Source organism: Zingiber officinale, chromosome 1B, assembly GCF_018446385.1.
Source record: "Zingiber officinale cultivar Zhangliang chromosome 1B, Zo_v1.1, whole genome shotgun sequence".
Lineage (NCBI taxonomy): Eukaryota > Viridiplantae > Streptophyta > Magnoliopsida > Zingiberales > Zingiberaceae > Zingiber > Zingiber officinale.
In genome coordinates this window covers 70123730-70131040 of record NC_055986.1, presented here as the reverse complement: position 1 = coordinate 70131040, position 7311 = coordinate 70123730, and the positions used below count along the sequence as shown (strand labels likewise).

General features: G+C 40.5%; 1 non-coding gene across 1 annotated transcript; it reads right to left on the bottom strand.

The window, feature by feature from the left end:
- Window positions 1-4953: 4953 nt before the first annotated feature.
- Window positions 4954-5059, bottom strand: LOC121994557. Its single transcript, XR_006115774.1, has one exon. It is a non-coding gene; the product is annotated as a small nucleolar RNA R71 (small nucleolar RNA).
- Between the last annotated feature and the right edge of the window lie 2252 nt (window positions 5060-7311).

Below are 7311 nucleotides of genomic sequence, written 5' to 3'. Positions count from 1 at the left end.
GGATCTATCCCTCCCATATGACGGGAGCGACATCGCTATTCTTGATAGAGTGAGACCACTAAGTGCATGGCCATACCCAAATAAGTCAACATTAGATGTTGAGCTCATTTGATCGAGTGAGTCTACTTGGAGTTCAAGATTTAGATTGATTAGAGGATGACACGGTCTATGCCTCACATTGATCAATCTAGATGTCTAGGATAGAAGGACAATGTCATATATTTTGTGAGGAGTCACAATTGGTAGTCACAAGGTGATGTCGGATCTCGACATTCTTGTAACTTGGGTAGTAATGATGTGTTGCTAGATACCGCTCATTACTTATGCTCCTAAATGGGTTTAGGGCATTGCCAACGTTACAAGAACCTATAGGGTCACACGCTAAGGACAATTAGATGGAGATTTGGTTCATATGATGAACCAAGAGGATTAGATTCATTTGATGAATTATATTGGATTAAGAGTAATCCAAATTGGGCTAATTGAGTTGGACTCAAGTTGATTCATGTATTTAATGAGTCTAATTTAGATTATGACTCATTAAATCAACTTAATTTAATGAATTAGATTCATTATATTAAGTTGGCTTGAATCATATGGTTGGATTATATCAACCATGAGAGACATTTGATCAAGTTTGACTTGATTTGAGAGGAAGATAAAAAGTCATGTTTGACTTGACTTTTTGCCACATCACTAGTGAGTTGGCAAGATGTGGACCAATAGGATTGCTCCACATCATCAATGTGTGCCACCTCATGGAGGTTACAAGCCTCCATAGCATTTAATGTGGCCGACCCACATTAAATGAGGAGGTTACACTTGTTGCCATGTCATTTAGTGAGGTGGCAAGATCTGGACCAATAGTGTTGATCCACATCATCCTAGAGTGCCACCTCATGGGGGTTACAACTCTTAATGGTCTTCACATTAATTGGAATTAATGTGGAGAGTTACACCTCCAAGATGTGGCCGGCCACTCGAGTGGGGAATGAAAATATTCATTTTTCATTCAAGTGTGATTAAGTCCTCTTCTTCCTCTAGAGCTCTCTCTTCTCCCTCTCCTCCTCTCTTGGCCGAACAAGACAAGGTGCTAGCACACCTTTGTTTGGTCTTCTCCATCAAGGATTGTTCGTGTGGATACTTCTAGAGGACCGTACACTTGACGGTCTAGAGATCCGGCACCTTGGACGAGCGGGAACACGAAGGGCTTCGTTACAAGGGTAATGATCTTAACTTTAGTGTAGATCTAAAGTTTTTACAAGAAAAAGGTTTTTTGAAAAGTTTTGTTTACGAATCTTTGCACGAGATCCATGGCTTTGGGTGACTCGGGGTTTCCGCGACGCGAAAAAGCGGTTTTCGCGGCCCGAAGATCCCAACATATATTAGCGTCCTTAAGTAGAAGGTTCTTACCTATATCAATCGATTGGTTGGATCGATAGTGAGATGATATAGGGAACACTACTCTTAATCATTCCTAGTCAAGTATTAACATTCAGGGACAATGTTAATGCGACGAGACTAGCATGTAGGTCAACTCGATGACTTGATCTCACAAGTTATGGATATGGAGATATCAAGTTGACACATGGGTATGTATTGGAGAATGTATACTGAATGACCCGCCATGAGAAAGTATCATGGATCGTTATATGAGTGTCATATACTTTCTTATGTGGCTATTAGTATGACTACTAGTCCTTGGACCTGAAGTCACCATGGTTCCCTACATAAGGAGTTACATACTTTGACTTCGTCAAACGTCACCCGTAACTGGGTGGACTATAAAGGCGATTACTGGGTATGTAACAAATTATGCAGAGGGATGTGAGTGATGTAGATGGGATCTATCCCTCCTATATGATGGGAGTGACATTGATATTCTTGATAGAGTGAGACCACTAAGTGTATGGTCATGCCCAAATGAGTCAATATGAGATATTGAGCTCATTTGATCGAGTGAGTTTACTTGGGATTCAAGATTTAGATTGATTAGAGGATAACATGGTCTATGCCTCACACTGATCAATTTAGATGTCTAGAATAGAAGGACAATGTCATATATTGTGAAGAGTCACAATTAGTAGTCACAAGGTGATGTTGGATCTCAACATTCTTATAACTTGGGTAGTAATGATGTATTGCTAGATACTGCACATTACTTATGCTTCTAAATGAGTTTAGGAGCATTGCCAACGTTACAAGAACCTATAGGGTCACACACAAAGGAAAATTAGATGGAGATTAGGTTCATATGATGAACCAAGAGGATTAGATTCATGTTATGAATCAAATTGGATTAAGAGTAATCCTAATTGAACTAATTGAGTTGGACTCAAGTTGATTCATGTGTTCAATGAGTATAATTTAGATTATGAATCATTGAATCAATTTAATTAAATGAATTAGATTCATTATATTAAGTTGGTTTGAATCAAATGGTTAGATTAGATCAACCATGATAAAGATATGGTCAAGTTTGACTTAACTTGAGAAGGAAGATTAAAGGTCAAGTTAGATGATGTGCGTAGATTATATACTCTTTTATGCATGTTTTTACGCACATTTACATACTTTGAGCATGCTTGATCTATGCATTTGTATACTTCCAGCTTTCCTTTTAGCATATTTACTCTTTTGGTTCGGAGATATGCTTTTTGTGCATTTACTGTACGCAGGAGTCGATTTGGTAAAGAATTTACATCTTTGGGCAAGCCTTGGAGGAAACAAAGGGAGAAAGCACTAGGCCGTGTACCTCACACGGCCAAGCACTGGGATGGAGCTCGGGCCGTGTGGAGTTTTGGCACCAGCAGAAGAGGAAGATGACATGGCCGTGTGAACCTCACACGGCCGTGTCAAGATTTGAAGCCAACCAAAGCAGAAGCCTTACATGGCCGTGTGGATCTACACGGCCGTGTGAGGTTTCCAGAGACCAAGCAGGCTGTGGCTGTGTGCACCACACGGCCATGTAGCATTTCCAGAGACCAAGCAGGCTGTGGCCGTGTGCACCACACGGCCGTGTATCATTTCCAGAGAGCAGAAGGGTTCTGGCCGTGTGGAGTCACACGGCCGTGCAGGTTAGGCAGAGAGGGAACTGGACATGGCCGTGTGAATCTCACACGGCCGTGTCACGGGGCCGTGTGGCGCCCGAATCCCTCCTCTATTTAAACCCTCCTTCATGATTTGAAAGGGGATCTCTCCCCCTTTGGGAGAAAGCAAGATTTGGTGGTTTCCTCCCATTCTTGGGAGGATTTCTGGGCGATTCTAAGGGAGATCTCGACGATTCCGGCTTCGGAGCGAGGATTGGATCCGAAGACAAGGCTTCTTCGTAGATAAGTTTTCTCTTCTCCCCTCTTCTTGTTTTCTTGGATTGGGGATTCAAGGAATGCTTGTAATCTCTATTCTTTCGGGTTTTCTTCCTCGATTCATGGAGTAGATCTTGTATTCTAGGAATAAGGGAGTATTTGTATGATGGATTGATGTAATCTCTTATGGATTTGCCATTTTCTTGTTTCAATGACATTATCTTGCTTGTATCAATTAGATCTTGAATGATTGATGTTGGTTTGTGCTTAATTCTCATTCTTGATTGATTGTTTGGATTTCTTATGGACTTGGTAAAGATAAACTCTCACTCGATCATCCGAGGGATCCACGTGACAGGTGCAAGCCCGTGTAAGGACGTTTGAGAGATAATCTTGAAGAGGAAATAGGAATATTCAAGAGAGTAGGATGGATTCTATGATTAGCTTCTTGTATCTTTTTAGATTAATAAGTTGTGGGCTTCTATGTTGATATCCGAGGAAGGCATAGTAATGGGTGCGCTTCTGTGTAAGGACAACGTAGGTTCATGTCTCATTAATCCTATTTAGATACATTTCTCAGTCCTTAGCCGGTTGTCTATTGCAAGAGGGAACCGACAACTTTCTACATGTTTGGCAATTGAGGAATAAGAATTGGTGAACCATTTACATTCAAGAAATCTTACAAAGAAACCGAAACTCCTAGAATCTCCCTTTATCATAACCCAAAACACTAAACTCTTGTTTGTTGATCTCTAATATTAGAATTGTTTACCTTTACTTTGCTTTTGAAACGATTGGATAGTTGTTTAGCTAATTCGCATTGTGACATTTCTAGTGCTTATTCCAGTCCCTGTGGATACGATAATCTTTTATATTACTTGCGATATTTTCGTACACTTGCGGAGCGTAACAAGTTTTTGGCGCCGTTGCCGGGAACTGCGCTATAACATTAGGAATTATCAATTGAGCTAGACTAAACATAACATTTGTTTTTCTTTCATATTGCATAGTTGTAACTAATCATTAGATTTCTATTTTTTTTTACTTTCTTGTATAACTTTCACTTCTTGCTAATTCTTTGTGTACAAATTCAATTCTACATTTTTGATTCTTTTATTTTTCTTTTTTGTTGAATTGTCAATTGTTATCTTGTTCTTGTGTATGCGAAGATCTAACTTTGCAGGGGAATTCTTTCCTTTCGACCCTGAGATTGATAGAACTTTCCATAAAAGAAGAATTCTGCAAAGGCAAATTGAAGAACAGGAACATTTGAGCATGGCAAATAGACCACTCAAGGACTATGCAGCACCCTATGCAAGAGGTTTCCGATCTAGTATTTCAAGACCTTCAGTGGAGGCTAATAACTTTGAGATCAAACCCGCAATCATATCTATGGTGCAGCAGAACCAATTTGGTGGAGGACCTCATGTGGACCCTAATCAATACTTAGAGGTCTTTTATGAAATATGTGGTACCATGAAAATGAATGGAGTTCCTTCAGATGCAGTAAGATTATTATTATTTGGGTTTTCTTTAAGAGATAGGGCAAAGCAATGGCTGAATTCTTTGGCCCCTAACAGCATCACCACTAGGGAGCAGTGTGAGCAACAGTTTCTTGATAAGTTCTATCCACCAAGCAAAACAGCTCATATGAGGAATTTAATTGCAAGCTTCAAGCAAACTGACTCAGAATCTCTTTTTGAAGCATGGGATAGATATAATAGTATGCTCAGACAATGCCCACATCATGGGTTGGAAAGATGGTTAGTGTTGCACACTTTTTACAATGGTATCAATTATCATACCAAAGTGTCCCTTGATTCAGCTGCTGGAGGGGCACTTATGAACAAAAGCTTAGATGAAGCCGAAGAAATCATTGAAAGTGTAGCACAAAATCATCATCAATGGGCAAATGAAAGAAGTGGTGGCTATTCCTCTGTAAACCAAACAATTAAAGCATCAGGGAAGTTTGATGTAGATGCAGTCACTCTTTTGTCTGCAAAATTGGACGCTCTTACAAAGAAATTTGAGAATATGGGGACTAGTGCTAATATGGTCAATGCTATTAGTACATCTTGTGAAGTATGTGGGAGTTCAGAGCATTCAAATGACTCATGTCCATTTGGAGCTATCACTGCACAAATCAATCAACATGAACAATGTGATGCAATCATGAGTTACAATCAAAGGCAGAACAACCCATACTCAAATACTTATAACCCTGGATGGAAGAGTCATCCAAATTTTTCTTACAGAAATAATCAAGATCAAGGACCATCTATGGGGGCAAGACCAAATTTTCAAGCTGGGCAACAAAATTTTCAACATCTATCTTCTCAAGGCTTACCAAAGTCAAATGTTGAAAAGATGCTTGAAGAAATTATCTCAACTCAGAATGAAATGAAGCAAGATATAGCAAAGCTCATTCAAAGAATGGATAATTCTGAAAAGCATCAAAAGATTCAGGATAGTCAAATTGCCCAACTAGCTTCCTCATCATCCAGAGCACCAGGACAGCTTCCAGGAAAACCTGATGTGAATCCTATGGAGCATTGCAATAGGATTGAGCTTAGGAGCGGACGGACCTTGGGAGACTCCCAAGTGACTGCTTCAAAAGGGAAACAAAAAGAAGAAGAGCTCTCTCCTCCTATACCGAATCAGATTCAAGCTAATGGGGAGAGTACCATTGAGGTTGAAGAGACTCTTCCACTGAACCATCAGAGCAAAGCTGTCCATTTTCCTCAGAGACTTACAATGCTCAAGAAGGATGAAGAATTTGGCAAGTTTATAGAAAAGGTTAAGGAAATTTGTGTAGAGGTACCTCTTATTGATGCTATTCTACAAATGCCTAGATTTGCCAAATTTCTGAAGGATCTCATGTCAAATAAGAGAAAAAGAGGAGAGGTCGAGACCATTGCGCTTAGTGAGGAATGTAGTGCTATTTTTGAGAAGAACACTTCTCCAAAACTGAAGGACCCAGGGAGCTTTTATATTCCTTGCAACATAGGAAAAGAGTTTTTTGAAAAAGCTTTTTGTGATTTGGGGGCGAGTGTTAGCCTCATTCCCTATTCAATTTGTAATAAATTAGGTCTCAAAAACATTAAACTTACTACCATGGCACTTCAACTTACCGATCATTCCTGCAGGTACCCTTTGGGTATTATAGAGGATGTGCCGGTAGAGGTGGATGGGAATGTAATTCCCACAGATTTTGTCGTGTTGGACATGGAAGAGGACCCTAGGATTCCTATCATATTAGGAAGACCTTTCCTTGCTATAGCTGGAGCTATAATTGATGTCAAAAATCATAAGCTTTCTTTGGTAATTGGTAAGGAAAAGTTGGAATATGATTTATCTAATATCTCTAACCATGTCTCGTCTCTTTTAAATGCTTGTAGCAGGACAAGCATTTATAAACTTGAGGAATGGAATTTCCATCCTCATGGAAGGCCACCAAATGAAGGAGACAATGTGGTGGAAGATGTTGGGAGAAGATCTCCCAACGGAAACGAAAAGTATATCTGTCCTCCAAGGGCGAGGAAAAGGAGCGAATGATTAAGTTTGGTCGAGCTAAAGACCTTAAACAAGCGCTTCTTGGGAGGCAACCCAAGGGTTCTTTTAGTTAGTTTTGATTTGTATTGTAATTTCTTTTAGTTTGATGCTTTCTTTTGATTCTGTTTTCAGGTTAGGTGCAAAACAGAGTCGGGTCGTGTGCTATACACGGCCAGGCAAAGGTTGCAGAGAAGGGAAGTGTTTAGGCCATGTCATCCAGACACGGCCGTGTGGGATCTCCCGAGAGGAAAAAGGAATAGGCCGTGTCATAGACACGGCCGTGCAAAGAATCCCGAGAGGAAAGATGGAGAGGTCGTGTCCCAGACACGGCCGTGCGAGGAATCCAGAGAAGGAAGAGGGGGAGGCCGTGTGGATCTACACGGCCCGTGCAAAGAATCCCGAGAGGAAAGATGGGGAGGCCGTGTAGATCTACACGTCCCGTGTAGGAGAACTA